This window comes from Myodes glareolus, chromosome 3, assembly GCF_982192425.1.
Source record: "Myodes glareolus chromosome 3, mMyoGla1.1, whole genome shotgun sequence".
Taxonomy (NCBI): Eukaryota; Metazoa; Chordata; class Mammalia; order Rodentia; family Cricetidae; genus Myodes; species Myodes glareolus.
The window spans coordinates 82,213,595-82,233,780 of NC_142028.1; the positions used below are offsets into that span (position 1 = coordinate 82,213,595).

Consider the following 20,186-nt stretch of genomic DNA (forward strand, 5'->3'; position numbering starts at 1 on the left):
ACTACCACAGCTACACAGAGAAACCTGTCTCAACAAAATAAAAAAGAGGAGGAGGAGGAAGAAGAATCCAGATGGGGCCTGGTGGCGCACATCTTTAATCCCAGCACTCAGAAGATAGAGACAGGCAGATCTCCATGAGTTCAAGAACACCCTGATTTACCTAGCAAGCTCAAGGCAAGCCAAGCTGTGTAGTAGGACCATGTCTCACAAAAAAAATTTAAAAAAAAAAAAAAGAGCCCATGATCCCATGCTGACATTTTAAGAAAATTATAGAGACTGTCTTAGTCCATTCAGGTTTCCATAAGAAAACCATGTAGACTGTGTGGTCTACAATGAGCATAAATGTTGTTCTCCCAGGGCACGGGCATAAGGTGCCAGTGAGGATATGCTTCCTGGTTTATAGAAAGTTGTCTTAGACTTGGGTGTGTAGCCCAATGTAGAGTATGTATTTAGAATGTGTGAGGCCTTGGATTCAATGCCCAGTACTACCAAGGAGAGGGAAAAACAGCTAAGATAAAGGGTGGGGGAGGAGAGAGAGAGGGGGGTCTTTTTTTTAATTACATCTGCATTTGGCTGAAGACTTAAGAGCTGATGCTTCCTCCTCCCCAGTCCTAGGAATTACACCTAGGGCTTTGGGCACACGAAGTTAGTGCACTACCACTGACCTACATCCCAAGTCCCATAGAGCAGTGATTCTCAACCTTCTTAATGTTGCGACCCTTTAATACAGTTCCTCATGTTGTGGTGATGCCCAATCATAACATTATTTCATTGCTACTAAGTATTAAAATTACTACTATGTAATTTTACTATTGTTATTAATCATAATGCAAATATATATTTTCTGATGGTCTTTGGTGGCCCTAGGGGTTATCTGACCCCCAAGGGGTCATGACCTACACTCAAACCATTGCTCTAGAGACTTTGTTTAAAAAACAAACAGATTTTGTATCCCAGATTGGTCTCAAACTCCTGCTATTCCTGCCTCTACCTGGTGAGTACCAGGATTGTAGAGTATGCCACCATGCCTGGATATGGGGTCTTTTTCATTAATCCCATTCATGAGGACAGAGACATCAAGACATTGGCAGTGAGGATTTCAAATTTGAAGGCCATAAATACATAGCCAGCGTCATTCCTCCTCTAGCTCCCCCAGATCCATGTCCTTCTTACATGCAAAGTGCATCCAGAATATCCCAATATTTCCCAAAGTCTTAAGTCATTTCAATATCAGCCCTAAACCCAGGAACCTGCAATGTAGATCAGGAGTAGAACACAACCATAATATGTGAGAGGCACTGGATCCAATCTCTAGTGCTGGGAGGTAGAGAGGGAAAGAAGAGAGGGAGGGAGGAAAGGAGGGAGGGAGGAAGGAAAAAAGGAAGGAAGGAAGGAAGGAAGGAAGGAAGGAAGGAAGGAAGGAAGGAAGGAAGGAAAGGCCAAAATCTAAAGTTTCTTATAATGTCATCAAAATCAGATGTGACACATCCCTGTGAACTCCAGCACTAGAAGGCTAAAGAACTGCTTCAATCTCAAAGCCAGGTTGAACTCTTTAAGGAGTACCAGGCTCGATCAGATGTAGATGAGATTCAAGGCACTGTCTGTACAGGGACAAAGTTCTTTCCAAATATGACCTCATAAAACAAAGTATTATATGCTTTCAAAATACAGATATATAGCAGAAAGGAGTCTGTTAAGCATGTGTGTGTGTGTGTGTGTGTGTGTGTGTGTGTGTGTGTTGTGCTGACACGTACATACAAAGACAGTGGAAATGGGTCACATTAAGTACAAACTACAAGACAGCTCTCTTAAGGCTCGGTTGGATTTCTTTGACTTGGTGTACTGCCCCACAGCTTGGCAGAAGGCTCTGTGGGGGAGCTATGCTTGGAACCTATGTGGCAGAGGCTCTCTGACTGGCTTCTCCCCTACTAGGCTCTACTTCATGCCTTGAGACTCCTGAGGGTTCCTGGTGACTCTTTGAACTTATAAATAGAGACAGTCACATCCCCCAAGCCCCATGCCTCCTATATGCCTTCAGAAATCAGGTTGCTGACACCAAAGTTTCTGGTCTGTGCCCTTTGGGGAAGAAAGCCACTATAACTTGCACTACAGCTGGGCTCAATACTGTAGGTGGAGTTTTCCTGCTCTGACCACTTGCTCCCAAATAACCAACACAGAGACATAAGATTACTTATAAATGAGTGGACAAGAGCTAAGGCTTGTTACTAGCTAACTATGACATTTAACCCATATTTCAGACTGGAGAGATGGCTCAGCTGTTAAAGACTAGGCTCACAACCATAATTAACCCATATTTCTTATCCATTCTTGGCCACATGGGTTGGTACCTTTTCTCAATACGGCATGATCATCCTGCATCTCTCTGCATCTGCTGGTGACTCCCCTGACTCTGCCCTTCTTCTTCCCATCATTCTCAGTTTCCCTTTCTTGCCTAACTTTATCCTGTTTAGCTCCTGGCCAGTCAGCTTCTTTATTAAACCCATCACAATGACAAATCTTCACAGTCTCCAAAAGGATTATATCACAGCACAGTATCAGAGTGAACCAAAGACAACAGAACAGGTCCTTGATCTTTGTCACCCAGGACCAAGCGTCTAAGAACAGACTCCAGAAATCTCATTTCAGCAGCTTCCCCAGGGGAATCTCACCTACATTACAACTTTGGGAACCAGTGACCCATAACTACTGAATGCTCTCAAATGTTCGCGTCACTGGAGAATTCAAATCAAGTTCCCATGCAGACATGGGACACAGCTACAACCGGAGTTGCAAGAGCACACACCAGAGACAGTTCTATTTTGAGTGATGTAGAGCTATTGTCAGAATGTTCTGGTATTTTATGTGGTTGTCTGATCAGCTCATGTCCATAGAAAAGAAGGGAAGAGAGGGAGAGAGGGAAGGTGATCACTGTGTCAGCATATAAGGCTTCTTATTGTGTTGTTGCTTGTAAGGGCTTTTCAAAAACTATATTAGTTTTATATGTGTGTAGTATATACATGCATAAACTATTATATGTTTATAAATTATATACACACATACACATTTACACACACTATTTTAAAATACCTGTAACTTAACATTATCCCTTTGCAACTAACATCATCTTTCAAGAAATAGCTGCTAGGGCTGGAGAGAGGGCTCAGTGGTTAAGAACCCTTGCTGCTCTTCCTGGGGGCCCAGGTTAAATTCCCAGCACCTACATGGTATCTCACAGCTGTCTGTAACTCTAGTTCCAGGGTTTTCCACACCCTCTTCTGGCCTTTGAGGGCACCAGACACACATTTGACACACAAACATACATAAACACAAAACACTCATTTTTTTTACATAAAATAATTAAATAAAAAAGTTTAAAAATGAAAAAAAAATGAAGCAAAAGTAACGAGAAGGAGGAAAAGATTCCTGATTCCCAGTACAATGTAAAACCAACCTACCTGAACCTACCTGAAACTTGATCCCTTCTATTCTGTTTGTTCCCTCCTTCCACAGGCAGTTGGCCACCCGCAAGTCTGTAGGGGTAGCCTTAGGTTTGCAGCAAGGGCTCCCTCTGCTGGCAATGCAGCAGCAACAGAGCAGTCATTTGGTGCGCACGGAAACTTGGAAGCATTTCTTTGGATCTTTATAATAGTCGTTCTTAAGGAGAATGGAGGGTACAAGACTAGCCATGACTGACCGTGGATTGAGGTGTTTGGTGACCTCCCTTACTGTGCTCATCAGCACTTGATCAGAAGTCCAGGTTAGTATGCGAAGCCAGGAGTACTATTATATTGTGTTAGCAACAGTTGCATTAACTATTTCAGAAAAATTACTGCCTTTAAGAAGGAAAAAAAAGCCGGGCGCGGTGGCGCACGCCTGTAGTCCCAGCTACTCGGGAGGCTGAGACGGGAGGATCGCTTGAGTCCAGGAGTTCTGGGCTGTAGTGCGCTATGCCGATCGGGTGTCCGCACTAAGTTCGGCATCAATATGGTGACCTCCCGGGAGCGGGGGACCACCAGGTTGCCTAAGGAGGGGTGAACCGGCCCAGGTCGGAAACGGAGCAGGTCAAAACTCCCGTGCTGATCAGTAGTGGGATCGCGCCTGTGAATAGCCACTGCACTCCAGCCTGGACAACATAGCGAGACCCCGTCTCTAAAAAAAAAAAAAAAGAAAAGAAAAGAAGGAAAAAAAAAAAAAGTCAGGCAGTGGTGGTGTATGCCTTTAATCCCAGCACTTGGGAGGCAGAGGCAGGTGGATCTTTGTGAGTTTGAGGCCAGCCTGGTCTACAAGAGGTAGTTCCAGGACAGGAACTCTGTCTCGAAAAACCAAAAAAAAAAAAAAAAAAAAAAAAAAACCTATGTTTGTATCCATAATTGACACTCAGATTGGGTTTATGTGTGATGCACTATTTGGAAAATTTGCAATACAAACTGGCATAAGAATTCCTTATTCTGATGATGCACTTTTATGTATTTTTTATTAGAGGGTAGAATTAATTTTAGATTTTCAGCTTAATGGATTTTCAAATTTTTTCCCAAAGAATTTTCTTTACAATTAGTCTTTAAATTGGATACCTTGTGCTGTGGTGTACTGCTCTGCCTCGGAGAGGACGAGAGGACACCTAGCTCCGTCGTTAAGAGCAGCTGTGACCCTTAGGGTGAATTGTCAATGCTAAGGTATACTTTGGACACTGAAAGAAGATACTTGGTTTGGATGGGGTTGTGATTAAGAAATATATATTTCTGTTTTATTTATAGAGTTGTTTTATAGTGCATACAAGCCAGCAGTCAGCCAACAGTGTGGTCCTTGAGCTTTCTGAAACTCTCTGTTCTTTTGCCTTCAGTCTGTTATCTTCAAAACAACAAAAGCGCTTCCTCTTCCCCTTTTTGCTATTCTTTTTCCCCTTTTGCCTGTGTGCTCAAGGTAAGGCTTATTACACAGAAACCAGAATGCCAGCCAGTATTTTCCTAAGCCACGACATGAAACCAGTGACCCTGTGCAACGTGGCACAGAACACTAATTTTGGTCCCATGGCTGGAACTTGAGAATGACTGAAAGCCATACCTATGAAGCATCTCCCAAGGATTGCCATTTGATCTTTAAGAGGACTTTTATACAAAAAAGTGTAAATAAAAATTTAAAAAATTAAAAAACAAAGAAAATAGTCTTTCTTTTTTGCTTTGTTTTTAAGAAAACAGTAGCTAGGTGTTAAGGTACATGCTTGTAATCCAGACACTGAGGCAGGAGGAACAACATGGGTATGAGGCCAGTCTGTGATACATGATGAGTTTCAAATCAACCCAGACTACAAAGTATGAACTTCTATATCAAAAATAAATAAATGAATAAATAAATAAATAAATAAATAAGGATTTTGGTTTTACTTTTGTTTGAAGATAGTCCTCACCGTGTTGCTCTGGCTGGCCTGGAACTCACTATGTAGACCAGGCTGACCTTTGCCTCTGAGCCACTACTCCCAGTTCAATAAATGATTTTAAAGAAAAAAATCAGAGATCTTGCCTTTAAGTTACAATAACATAAAGTATTTGAATGAATAGCTTATCTTTAATTTTGAGTTGAAACCAAAGAAATATTTTTATAATTTCAGTCCTGTGTTCAGTGCCCCATTATTCTGTCTTTTCACCACAACAGCTACTTTAGAAACAGGCTTGGTGACATAGACCTGTAACTCCAGCTTCCTAGAAGGCTGAGGCAGGAGGATTCCAAGTTCAAGGTTTGTCTGAGCTACGCTGAGAGTTCAAGAGCCAGTCTGGACAATTTAGCAAGACTCTATCTCAAAATAAAAAATAAAATAAGAGTTGGGTATATAGTTCAGTGGTAAAATGCTTGTGTGAGGCCATAGATTCAGATGATCCTCAGTGCTAACCAAAATTTTCAGTAAAAAAAAAACGGGATAGCTATATATTTATAGTCCATAATAGAATTATTCAGATACTCATTTTTCATTGTGCCAGCAGTCAGATAAATAAACTTTGTTGGCATTTGTTGAAATTATTCACTAAGAACATAAATTTTAATATGAAGGTTTTGTTTTATGTGCATGTGGTTTATGTGTGTTCCGTGTGTACAGGTGTACACTCTCAATGGTATGCATATGGAATCAGAGAACACCCTTGGAAATGGTCCTTACTTTCTACTTTGGTCTCTCCCTGCTGTTTGTCCCAACACTGTATACTATAGGGTTACTGACCCACATGTCTCTGGAGGAAGTCTCCTGCCTCAACTTTCCATTTTACTGTAGTAGTGCTAGGATAATAGACAGACAGGGGCCACCATGTCAGGCTTTTAGGACATGCATAACAAGTGCCCTTTACCCACCGAGACATCTCCCTAGCCCAAGATATAATTATTCTACAGTTCCAAATCCCCCTAGCCTGTTACAGCTTGGCTCGGGAGTACTGCAAATAAATACTAGACAGAGACTTCCAATAAAATTCTACCCTTGACATGTCGGCATCCAGCCTCAGTGGGGTCAGACATTCTACGGTAGGCGTGTGTGGATTAGAAACATTAGGCAGACAAAACAGAGATACAAAAGAAATAGAAACACAGAATAGAGTCAGAAGGGCAACCCAGTGAATGCTGAATTTGCCCATGTTTGTTTTCCATATGCTTGATATACCCCACTCCAAAAGGGGAGAGGGGAGGCAAAAGACTTCTTTACCAGACACAAAGAACAAACACGGAAATTACCTCTTCAATACCTGAAACATCTTGAGTTAAGTATTCTGTTGTTTAGGCAAGACATGCAGCAACCACACCCTAGGTCAAGTATCCTGTAGGCAACCACACTCTGGGCCAAATCTCCTATTGTAACCTTGCAGGAGCAAGAATAGTCTTAAACTCTCTGACCTTTGGTCAAGGTGGAATGAATCCACATTCCTGAGCTCCAACATATTCCCCTCCCCTTTTTAATTTATTTATTAAAGTCTTGCTTCTGCTACAGGACAAACAACTGTGCCTAGCTTAGGCTGTCTTCATCCACCTTCTAAACTTATCTGTCATTGGTACATGCATCCCATTATACATGTCCTATCTCAGGTTTCCTAGAGGGAAAAAGATCTTACCCATCATTGATTACCATATTCTTTTAATAAAGGGCTAGAGGAGGGTGCATAGCTAGATGCTGTACTCCTCTGAGACAACTTTCCATCGAGAGAGTTCACAAATAACTAGACAATCATAAGGAAGCAGATAATGCTTTGTGAATACACATGTCCCTAAGGCCACAATATCTCCTAATAAGGGAGTAGAGGATGACCAAGATAAGATGGCCTTTTTAAATTGATCTAGGAGTCTTTAACAGTTTTTAGCTGCATTAAAATCCAAATTTGTCTTATTAAACATATTAAATAGAAGGACTCATTGACATCATGTGAAATTTTTCTCAGATAAGCTCTACTTTTTTCTAACAAGTAACGTCTCCATTGTGAGCCAAAGTAGTTACAAACATTAACAAGTCCATACCATAATATTCTATATGAAAATTAATAATAAATACACAATTTGTCAAGTTACAATTCTCATAAATTCATTCCAATTGAAAAACAAGAAAAGGTTTCTGTGATGGGTAGGCTATGAGTCATTTTTTTCTCTCTTATAGTCCAATTCATTGCTGCCTTTAACTTTTGAAGGTAAGTTCAAACTGTCCCTGTTATGATTTCAGCCACAAAAAGACTTGTGCGTGTGCAGACAAGCCCTCAGCAGAAGTGCCTAATGGCTCCAGGGATGTTAAAGGGCCCTATGTGACCCATGTGTGGTGTGGTTGCGTCATTCACATATGATTCAGCTAAGCCCTTGGGCGCATGTGTGTACGATATAGTCACGTCAACTCCCTGTGCGAATGTGCTAGGCAGCTTTTAAAAGCTGAACACACACCCGCCTCTCTCACTCTCTCTGCACACTGACTTCCCCAGGCCTGTGCACGCCCCCTCTAATAAACTCCTAAACGGGTTTGTTGCGTGTTCCATGCTTCCTTCTCACTCGCGCCAGGTAATTTCAGTTCCAGTCTCTAAGCAGCCGCAAAAACTTACACGCCACTCCTCTTCGTTCTCACACATTGCCTCCATAATAGTGTTCCATTAAAGAGGCTTTAACAAGTCTCTTTCCCCCAGAGGGAAAATTTCTGAAGTCCCAGTTCTCAAGTCCTAAGCAGACTGAATACCATACCAGCAAACTTAACTTCTATGCCGCAAGATATGGGGTAGATACAAGGCTAGATATGCAGTCAGCATTCTTGGGCTGGCTCCAAAGTAAATAAGATTCACTAAGGTCTGGAAGTTTTGCAGTAGGTTCACCGAGAAGCTGGGAATCACCAACCCTCATCACAACCTTTGTTCTCAGACTGAAGCTGATGACTTCAGAGGGTCAGGAGCAGGAGTTAAGCAATCTCACTCCAACTCCTCTGGGAAGGCCTCAGCAGCTTCTGGGCCATCAGGGCTGGTATTATTCTGCTTCACACACCAGACCAGACGTTGAGAAAGCCATCAGGCTTCATTCTCCTCCTGTGAAAAAGCACAAACATGCCCTCGACCCCATATTAGAACAGCGTCAGGTCCCTTCCATATTCCAGTGCAAGGGTCCTTCCATTTTGCTTTAGAGAAGGTCGCTTCGGTGACCTCATGCCAAAATCTATCCATGGTAGATTGCTCATAGGCATCCACATTCAAGAAATTTAGAATAAAAAGGGCATGATTTAAGGCATTATGTGGTAACTGAAGGTATAATACCACCATTTTTACCTTTTGAAGTTGTGTTTTCAAAGAGCCATAAGCATGCTCCACAATTTCTTGTCCTTGAGGATTATAAGGAATTCCTGTTTTATGTTGAATATTCCATTAGGAATAAAACTGCTGAAATGTTTTGCTAATATATCCAAATACACTATCTGTTTTTATCATTTTTAGGAATTCCCATATATGAAAAACACTTTAAGCAATGAGTTATCACATGCTTAGTGCTTCTCCAGTTTGTGCAGAGGACAGCAAGAAACCTGAATATGTATTGATTGTCACATGCACATATCTTAATATGCTAAATTCTGTAATACGAGTAACATCTATTTGCCATAAATGATTAGGAAGAAGGCCTCAAGGATTTACTCCAAGATGAAAGAGAAGTAAATACTGTGAGCATTTATCAAATTGCTTAAAAATCTGACGAGCAATTTCTCTTGCTAATGCAAATTGTTTTCTTAAACTTTCACTGTTTTGATGATGTAAAACATGTGATAGCAGAGCAAGCTCAAGCTGAGATAAAGCAATCGAGTAAATTTATCAGCTAAAGCGTTCCTTTCAGTCAATAGGCCAGGAAGATTTGCTCTCTAATATGGTCCACAAAACATGGTAATTTTCTTTGATGAATGGCATCTTGAATTTGCTGGAACAACATTTTAACTTGATTATTACTAGTTCCAATGCAGGAAACTGTTTCTATTACATGAGACGCTTTAAAAATGTAGTGACTGTCAGTTTATAAATTAGGTACATTACTTACAAAAAGGTGGAACACTCCAGCAACAGCTGGCAGCTCAACTATCTGAGCTGAGGCCAGATCTGTTTGCCCTACATATTCTTTACCATCAACAACATAGGCTGCTCCTCCACTGAAGAAACCATCTGTAAAAATTAGCATAGCATCCTTTAAGGAATCTTTCATTACAGTTTTTGTGGGGGGGGGGAGAATGTACTTGTGCAATTTGCAGCAATTGATCAGCTGGAAAAAGATTATTAATTTGACCTACAAATTGAGCAAATGCAATTGCTCAATAATTATTATTTTGAAATAATCAATTTAGTGCTTAGTATAAGGAACATTGATCACATTAGGTTCTCTACCAAAATATTGCCTAGATTCCAATCAGTTTTTCTGTACCAAACAAGCTACTATTTCAAAATAAGGGTTTAATATTTCGACTGGCGGAACAGGAAAATGGAACCATAAAAGAGGACTGTTTTGCCATAATACTGCCATGGAGATAAGTTTTGTAGGTAAAATATATGTTTGCCAAGGTTGATCATAATTAATATAATTTACATGCTTGTCGTCGCACCTCCTAGGTGCAGCATAACCTTGGGCAGGTCCCCTGCCGCGCATAGAGACCGGGTCCAGTGCAGAGAGCCATTTGTCCTGGGAAACAGGGTGCAACTAGAAAGGGGGCCGTCTTCTTGCCCGTCATGTTGAACACACATTTGTGTGGAATCTGGAGAAAAAAATTTACATGTTTATTCTGTATTTCATATTCCATCTGCTCCAGTACCTGTCTAGCAGCATCTATAAGGTGCCTGGGGGAACCAGGATTACTATTCCCCTTACGAATCTCACTGAAGGACTCAAGGTCTCCCATAGGAAATTTTAAAGAGTATCTTGGCCACTGAATATGTCCTAATAATTTCTGAAAATCATTCAGAATTTGCAAGCTATCTTCCCCATTTTCCAATTTTTGAGGTTTAATTTCTTTAGGATACAACATATTCTTAAATACTGAAAAGGCGGGCGCCTTTGCACTTTCTCAGAGACAATAACTAACTCTGCCTGGGCAAGACTCTGCTAAAGCTGTCCATATACTGCAAGCAAAACTCCTTCATTTTTTGGACAAGCAAGATATCAGCTATATAATGAATAATACAATGTTGTCGGTGTTTCTATCCTGCCTGGTTCCCACAGTCATTAAGTCCCAAAGAAATCACACAGAGGTCTACATTAATTATAAACTGGGTCATTAGCTCAGGCTTCTTATTAACTCTTATAACTTATATTAGCCCATTATTCTTGTCTATGATAGCCTTGTGGCTCAGTACCTTATTCAGCAAGGCAGTCACATCTTGCTTCCTCTGTGGCTGGGGCACAGCTGCAGACTAGGACTTCCTTCTTCCCATAATTCTTCTGTTCTCATTGACCTGCCTCTACTTCTTGTCTGGTTGTCCCTATACTTACTGCCTATACTTCCTGCCTGGCTACTGACCAATCAGCATTTATTTAAAATATAAATGACAGAATACAGACAAATTGATCTCTAACATTTTGTATAGCCTGAGCCACAAAATTCTGGCATAAAATAGCACTGTTTACCATACCCTGAGGCAAGACGTCCCAATGATATCTTCTCGTTGGCTCTTTGAAATAAACTGATGAAATACTAAATGCAAATCTTTGACAGTTTTGTGGTGCCAAAGTGTTGGTATAAAAACAATCTTTTAAATCTAAAATAATTTTATAGGTATCCTTTGGTATGGCTGTAGGAGAAGGCAACCCAGACTGTAACGCTCCCATCAGGTGCATGGTATCATTAACCTCTCTTAAATCTTGTATCTCCATTTTCCTGATTTCTGTTTTATCACAAAAATAGGAGAATTTTCAGGGGAAATGGAAGGTGTAATGTGACCATTATCCAGCTGTTCCTACACTAACCACCAGGCAGCTTGTAATTTTTCTTCTGTTAGAGGCCTCTGATTTACCCATACAGGCTTGTCACTTTTTCAAATAATTGGGCCTGCATGGAATGCAGGCTTTTCAGTGACCTCTCCTAAAAATACCCTAATCCTTCCCTGGGAGGCCTTTTGTTAGGTATGATAGGATCAATCTTTCCCTCATCCTCCTTGTTTAACCCTTGAATGAGCAACAATCCTTGTTGGAATATTTGATTAACAGTAACTGTTTGGGGGCTATATAAATATACCCCCATTTGGACCATAATGTCTCTGCCCCAAAATTTACCGGTAAGTGAAGAACAATGTATAGACAAAATGTCCTTTCATGACCCTCTCCATCTGTCCAGGAAATCTCATTACTACTTTGCTCAGGATTTTGAGTTTGACCAATCTCTTGTAACTGTACAATCGTCTCCATTTAAGGACACCTTGAAGGCCATTGACGGCTGTTCTAACTGAACTATCCACACCAGTATCCAGAAGACCAGAAAAGCTTTTTCCATTTATAAACAAGCATGTTCTGGTCACTGTGGTCCTATGAGTTGTAGCCAATAGGCATCAGATGAACCAAAACCAATCCGTCTTCTCTCACCTCTCTTAACTAGATTTCTAGTTTGCACTTGAGAAAGTAAAATTAATTGTGCAAGTCTCTGGCCTGTTTTTTACCCCAGAAATTCCATTAGGTGAGTCAGTCATAACCTTGATTTCTCCAAGAGCAACAAAGAACCCTTGCAAAGTGTTGCTGCTTCTCCCCTATACAAATCCTACAGGGCCTTCTGGTAAAGGCCCATAAACCCCAGTGGGGAGAGCCTTCATCCCCATTTCAAGAGTTAAAACTGTGTAGATGGAAGAGCTGAGATGAGCCCTCGCAGCCTCGGGGTGCTCTGCAAAGGTCCTGAACGGATTTTCTTGTAGGGAAACAGACTGCTGGACCGCCCCACTTGGGGCCTGAGGTGGGTCCCTCTGCTTCTTTCCCAGCAGAGGATTCCCTTGGGCATCTTGCTTTGATTTGCATTCATTAGTCCAACGTTTCACTCTCCTGCATCTCTAGCATAATGCCAGTTCCTTCCTCGTCCCTGGGCTTACTCTATTGGACACTGCCTGATCTAATGTCCCGTAAGACCACACCCAAGGCAGCTTCCAGAAGACCCTGCAGCCCACCTTCTCTCTGGGCCTTGATTTCTTTGTTGGGAGAAAACATCTTTAACTATCTTTCCCTGTAAAGCAGCAGCTGTAGCCAGTTCCTGTGCATATGAGGGGCCAATATCTGAACAGATCCAAATATAGTCAGAGATGTCACCTTTCTTTCTAAAAGACCTTAAAGCAGCTTTACATATTCCATTTTTGACAGACACTTGGCTCCCTGAAGCCATGGCCCACATCTGTCTGCTAGGCTAGGGCAGCTAGCTACATTCTTCACCTCTAGGCCATCCTGCCAGGAACCAGGGATCTTGGCCAGCAGCTGTCTGCTGGGCCACGCGGGTACAGTACACTCTCTGCAGCTGAGCGGCACAGTTGTAGACTGAAGACTGCAGCTGTGGCCGCAGCTCCCGGAGACGGGCCAGAGGCGGTGGCAGCTGCTTGCAAAGTCAGCCACGGCTCAGGCACACCACTTTTCCTGTTCTGAGCCTAGGAGCAACCTAAAAATGGCCACAGTTGCCCCACAGGTGTGGGAGAGGGAGAATGACAAAACCTAAAAATCTCTGCCTTTGTTTCAGCTCCACCCCCATTCCTCTGGCTATCAAAATATACCCAAGCTAAATATGTGTGTGTGTGTGTGTGTGTGTGTGTGTATTAAGTGTACAAACAATTCTCTACTCTTTACTTGTCCCATATCCACAAATTTTTATTTACAATTTTTTTTACTCCTGATATTTCTCTCTGCTTTTCTACTTTGATTATCTATTTGAGTGCCCACTTCTCACCTCTACACCTGCGGTGTGATATTCATGCGCGGGATCCATTATATTCTCCACCATTGTATCACACATCCAGCACCATCTGTCAGGGCCCAGCCTCAATGGGTTTGAACAGTCCAGGGTAAAGGCGAGTGGATTAGAAATGTTCGGCAGACAAAACAGAGATACAAAAGAAGTAAACAGAGGCAAGAGGGCAACCCAGTGAATTAAGAATTCACTTTATATACCCCACTCCAAAAGGGGAGTGGGGAGGCAAAAGACTTCACCAGACACAAAGAACAAACACAGAAATTACCTCTTTAATACCTAAAATATCTTGAGTTGAGTATTCTGTTGTTTAGGCAGGATGTGCAGCAACCACACCCTAGGCCAAGCACCCTATAGGCATCCACACCCTGGGTCAAATCTGTTGTAACCTTGCAGGAGCAAAAATAGGCTCGAACTCCGACCAGATTCACAGCGATGGGCTCTGACAGGACTGTCATGTCCTGGTACTTCTCTAACCTGCTCTATCTGGAGAAAGGTGACCAACACATCTCCTAAACCCAAAAGCCTGGTAGTTTAGTGGGGAAGATATTGACATCTAAGATGTCTAAGTTGCTGAAGATAAATAATAAATGTAATTACAGTGCTACAACATGCCACAAAAGCAAAGGAATTTTTAAATGCAATTGAGATCATTTATTTATTTATTTAGATTTATTGAGATCATATTCGGGCAGACGTCTTGAGGAAAGCACTATTTGTCCCTAGTTAGTAGTTGGAACATGGTTCAAGAACAGAAGAATCCTGTCAGAACAATTATGAATGCTTGCGAGAAAATTCCAAGAAAATAAGAATCTTGTGACCTCAGTTTCCTCAAAAACACAGAATTGTTCTTGGAATGTGGTTTCCTGTTCCCCCCAGGTGTATGAGATAGAAGTGAGTTTACTCCAGCTGTTGTCCATAAGCCTCCGTGGGAAAAGCATGTTTGCACCACGGGCAGCTTGTCCTTGTGACTGTAGACCCCACTCCAAAAGGGAGTGGTATGTAAAATGAGAAAAATTGTTTTTTTTAAAAAAAAAAGAATTAATTAAAAAGTAAATAAATAATAAAAATAAAAATGGGCTTGATATCTGGGAATGTTGGCACACACCTTTAATCCCAATACTTTGGAAGCAGAGACCCGAGGATTTCTGTGGGTTCAAGGATAGCCGGATCTACATAGTGAGTTCTAAGCCATCCAGGACTACATAGTGAGAGCCAGTTTCAAAAGTTAAAAAATAAGGAAAGGACACTGACACCACCGACACCTTAGCCGTGCCAGAGCCTGCAAGGAGACTGGCCATTCAACTGCCCCCACCTCGCCATCCACCTTGTCCTCAGATTTGTTCCAACAATCTGTTAAAACATGGTGGATTATTATGAAGTTCTGGGCATGCAGAGACATGCCTCACCTAAGGACATTAAAAAGGCATATTGGGGGCTGGAGAGATGGCTCAGAGGTTAAGGGCACTGATTGCTCTTCCAGAGGTCCTGAGTTCAATTCCCAGTAACCACATGATGGCTCACAACCATCTGTAATGGGGTCTGGTGCCCTCTTCTGACCTGTAGCAGACATGCAGACAGAATATTGTATACATAATTAATAAACAAATCTTTAAAAAAAGGCATATCAGTGGAACTGATTATCAATCCATACATCTTCGAACACCTGAACTTTGATAAAGAAGCAAAAAATATCAAATGGAAAGAAGAAAGCATATTTAACAAGTGGTGCTGGCATAACTGGATATCAACATATAGAAAAATGAAAATAGACCCATATCTATCACCATGCACAAAACTCAAGTCCGAATGGATCAAAGACCTCAACATAAAGCCAGCCACACTGAACCTTATAGAAGTAGGAAGTACACTTGAACGCATTGGCACGGGGAACAACTTCCTAAATAGAATCCCAGCAGCACAGACACTGAGAGAAACAATTAATAAATGGGACCTCCTGAAACTGAAAAGCTTCTATAAAGCAAAGGACACGGTCAACAAAACAAAACGACAGCCTACAGAATGGGAAAACATCTTCACTAACCCCATATCAGACAGAAGTCTGATTTCCAAAATATACAAAGAACTCAAGAAATTGGAAACCAAAAGATCACATAATCCAATTTAAAAAAAATAGAGTACAGACCTAAACAGAGAACTCTCAACAGAGGAATCTAAAACGGCTGAAAGACACTTAAGGAAATGTTCAATATCCTTAGTCATAGAGAAATGCAAATCAAGACAATTCTGAGATTCCATCTTACACCTGCAAGAACAGCCAAAATCAAAAACACTGATGACAACTCATGCTGGAGAGGTTGTGAGGAAAAGGGAACACTTCTGCATTGCTGGTGGGAATGCAAGCTGGTACAGCCCCTTTGGATGTCAGTGTGGCGATTTCTCAGAAAATTAGGAAACAACCTTCCTCAAGACCCAGTAATACTTCTTTTGGGTATATATCCAAAGGATGCTCAATCATGCCACAAGGACATGTGCTCAACTATGTTCATAGCAGCTTTGTTTGTCATAGCCAGAACCTGGAAACAACCTAAATGCCCCCAACTGAAGAATGACTAAGAAAAATGTGGTACATTTACACAATGGAGTACTACACAGCAGAAAAAAATGATGACAGCTTGAATTTTGCAGGAAAATTGATGGAACTAGAAAGCATTATTTTGATTGAAGTTGCCAGACATAGAAAGACAACTCATAGGTGGTTTCTAAACATAAAGCAAAGAAAGCCAGCCTACAAACCACAATCCCAGAGAACTTAGACAACAATACGGACACTAAGAGAGACTTTCATAGATATAATCTACATGGGAAGTAGAATGTAGAAAAAGACAAGATCTCCTGAGTAAGTTGGGATCATAGGGACCTTGGGGAAGATTGAAAGGGGAGGGAAGAGGCAGGGAGGAGAGCAGAGAAAAAATGTAGAGTTCAATAAATATCAATAAAAATGTATTTTAAAAAAGGCGTATCGGAAACAGGCACTTAAATGGTATACGAACAAAAATCCTGAAAATAAAGAAGCAGCAGAGTGGAAATTCAAGCAAGTAACTGAGGCATATAACATATGATCAGATGCAAAAAAAAAAAAAAGTGGGACATCTATGACAAATACGGAAAATAAGGATTTAATGGTGAATGAGGAGGAGGTGGAAGTCATTTCAACAGTCCGTTTGAGTTTGACTTCATTTTCCAGAATCCAGATGATGTCTTCAGGGAATTTTTTGGTGGAAGGGACCCATTTTCATTTGACTTCTTTGAAGACCCATTTGATAACTTTTTGGGAGCCGAAGGGCTTCCCGAAGAAATAGAAGCTGAGGTTCAGGCTCGTGGATTTGCCTTCAGTGGATTTCCTTCTTTTGGGGGTGGATTTCCTGCTTCTGATACAGGATTCAGTTCGTTCCGGCCACTAGGACACGGGGGTCTCACTTCATTCTCGTCAGCATCATTTGGTGGCAGCGGAATGGGCAACTTCAAATCAATATCAACTTCTACTAAGACAGTTGTTAATGGCAAAAAAAAAAAATGACTACAAAGAGAATTGTGGAGAACAGTCACAGAAGCTGAAGAAAATGGACAGTTAAAGTTCTTGACGATAAATAGTAAGGGGCACCTGCTATGCTTGGATAACAAGTAATTCAATGCACGCATTTAACAGAAATGTTAAACCATAACAAACACCATTTGAGGAATAACAGGAACTTTTTTTGAAGATTTCAAACGAACTTGACTTTCTGTATAACTGTACCTAATCTAAAGTATTTACAAAATAGTTCATCGGAGCCCCTATTTGTCATAGACTTTTGAGTTTGTGGTTGAGATCACAAAATAGGACCTTTTTTTTTTTTTTTTGGTCTTTAAAATTGTTGTAACCTCTGTATGCACTTTGCTTTAAACAAAACAAAACAAACCGTATCTGTAATCCGAGGTGAGCCCTGTGACTCTTGAGTAGTGCTAGGAGGAGATTGTTCTCTGACGCCAGCAGGGGTCTGTTTCCCATTGAACTGTGAGTGAGTAGTGGAAGCCTGCTGTGAAGCTAACGTTGCCAGATGAACCTTCTGCAGAAATATTTCAATCTTATTTTCAGTATTTAGTAATGAACGCTATTACTGCATCAATGGTAATACGTTTCTGTTTTCTCATTGTGCATGGATGCTGTCAAATTTGTCAGTTCTGAAAATTGTTTAAGTAGGTAATGTTAAGCTTAGGTTTAAAAACACTGACAATTTGGGTCTTTGTTATTTGCTTAAAAAAGAAAACAAATGTAAATGTGTTTGGTGCATTCTTTCATTAAAAAAAAAATAAGGAAGGGCTCTGGTGGGAGTGGAGGAATCCTCGGTGGTTAAGATCACTTACTGCTCCTCCATGGACTCAAGTTCAGTTCCCGTACCACGTCAGGGGGTTCACAAGCACCTGTAACTCCATTCTAGGGGAATCCAATGCCTCTGAGCTCTGAAGGTGCCTGCAAAGAGGCACACATGAACACATTCTTAAATAAAATAAGTATTTTAATCTGCAGAGTGAGTTCCAGGACTACAGGGATACACAGATAAACCCTGTCTTAAAAAAAAATTAAAGTATTTTAAAAAGGAACCTGGTAGTATAGAACTATAACAAACTACTAGGAAGGCTGAGGCAGGAGGATTTCAAATTCAAAGCTTGCCTGTATGGGTGACAGAGTTAGTTCAACTTAATAAGACCCGATCTCAAAATATATACAAATTAAAGAAGTCAGGCATAGTGGTGCTTGCTTGCAACCCCAACAATCAGGAAGCTAAGGAGGCAGGGGAATTATCACAAGTTTGAGGCTAGTTCTCGATACAGATAAATCTTGTCTCAAACTGCAATAAATTAATTAAAAACCTTAAAAGGAGGCTGTTCAATTAGTTCACTAGTAAAGTCACTTGCCACCAATTGGATGGTCTGAATTTGATCCCCAAAACTCATGCTGGAGAGAACCAACTCCCACAAGTTGTCCTGTGACCTACACATGTGCACTGTAGCACACCCATTCCCCTGATCCATACTAATAAATAAATAAATGTAATTTAAATTTTTTAATGGTTGAGGATAAAGCCCAGTGGTAGAATGCTTGCCTAGAATGCTCAACGCCCTTGGTACAATTCTAGCACCATAGAAAGAAAGAAGAGGAAGCAAGAGAGGGAAGGTGTCTTAGTTAGGGTTCTATTGCTGTAAAAGACACCATGATCACAGCAACTCTTATAAAGGAAAACATTTAATTGTGCTGTCTTACAATTCAGAGGATTAGTCCATTATCAGGATGGCAGGAAGCATGGCGGCATACATGGTGCTGGAGAGGTAGCTGAGAGTTCCACATCTGGATCTATCGGCAGCAGGAAGTCACTGGCACACTGACACACTGCCTTGAGCTTCTGAGACCCACCCCCCTAGTGACACACCTTCTCCAACAAAGTCCACCCCCCTAAGTGACACACCTTCTCCAACAAAGTCACACCTACTCCAACAAGACCACACCTCCTAATAGTGCCACTCCCCACTCCCTATGGGCCTTCCGGGTTCCATTTTATTCAAACCTCCATACTCTACTCCCTGGCCCCCACACACTTGAATCCATACCATAATACAAAATGCGTTTAGTCCAACTTTAAAAGTCCCCATAGTCTATAACAGTCTCAAACTTGTTTAAAAGTCTAAATTTCAAAGTCTCTTCTGTGATTCATGCAATCTTTTAACTGTAATTCCCTGTAAAAATCAAAATTAAAAAAAAAGCAGATAACATGCTTCCAATATATAATGGCACTGCCATTCCAAAACGTAGGAAAGGGAGCATAGTAGGGAAATACTGGACCAAAGCAAGACCTAAATCAGCTGGGCAAACTCCAAACTCTGCAACCCCATGTCTGATGTCAACTCGCTCTTCAGATCTCCAACTCCTTCCAGCTTTGTTGACTCTAACACACTTCTTTCTCTTGGGCTGGTTCCACTCCTTGTTAGCAACTCTCCTCAGCAGGTATCCCAGGGCTCTGATATCCCTGACATTTTCCCTTCTCCAAGGCAATTCAGGCTTCACCTTCACACAGTGGCCTCTCTAGGCCTCCATGCAGGGGCACCCCTGATTTGTGCCTGATCTCAGTGGTTTTTCTTACTCTCAAGGTAGATTCCATAAAACCTTTCTTCTATTATTGACTCTAAACTCAGAACCATGTGGACAAAGCTGCCAAGTTATACTGCTTACTGAGGCTGGAACATGGCCCCTTATTCATATACATTTTCACAAGCTTTCTGTTTTCAATGGTTTCCTTCACTGCCTAAGTTTGGTTGTTCTAAAAGTGGATCTTTCTTTAGACCTGGCTGGCATGGAACTTGGAGGTCCGCCTGCCTCTGCATCTGGAGTGCTGGGATTAAAGGCGTGTACCATCATACCCGCCTCTAAGCTTTTCTTTAATTCCTTTTCATGAGTTGGAAACTTAGCCTAGTGGAATCATGCCCTGAGGTCACCACTTCATTCATTCCATCTACCGTCAGGCTTCTCTTTAAATTTGTTTGTCTCCTTGAACACAGGACTTAGCTCCATGTTGCCTTCTGGAAAGCGGGAGCAGAAGGGAAAACAGAAGTTGAAGCATAATCATCGTATACATCTGTATTTCAAATTAGGATCCATTCTGCTGCAAGTCATAGAAAGCGAATTCGAATTAGGTTAATCAATGAAAGACTCTTTTGGCAAATGCAACTGAAAGTCAAACATGAGCCCTAGAGCAATTCAGTCAGGGCTTCTCCAGCGCTCCCCAGCTGTGCAGCT

At 41.3% G+C, this 20,186-nt stretch overlaps 1 long non-coding RNA gene, 1 other non-coding gene and 1 pseudogene across 2 annotated transcripts in view; 2 read left to right on the forward strand and 1 right to left on the reverse strand.

The window, feature by feature from the left end:
• Positions 1-3,852: 3,852 nt before the first annotated feature.
• Positions 3,853-4,152, forward strand: LOC148122728 (signal recognition particle RNA). The gene has a single exon (XR_015737603.1).
• Positions 4,153-7,091: 2,939 nt separating this feature from the next.
• Positions 7,092-20,186, reverse strand: part of LOC125412524 (uncharacterized) — a 40,127-nt gene continuing 27,032 nt past the window's right edge. Inside the window, exons 3-4 of the long non-coding RNA XR_015000882.2 lie at positions 13,373-17,867; positions 7,092-10,219 (exon numbers count right to left, since the gene is read on the reverse strand). This is a non-coding gene — a long non-coding RNA (uncharacterized LOC125412524). The remainder of the gene's footprint in view (positions 10,220-13,372; positions 17,868-20,186) is intronic.
• LOC125412523 (dnaJ homolog subfamily B member 6-like) lies at positions 14,757-17,042 on the forward strand (annotated as a pseudogene).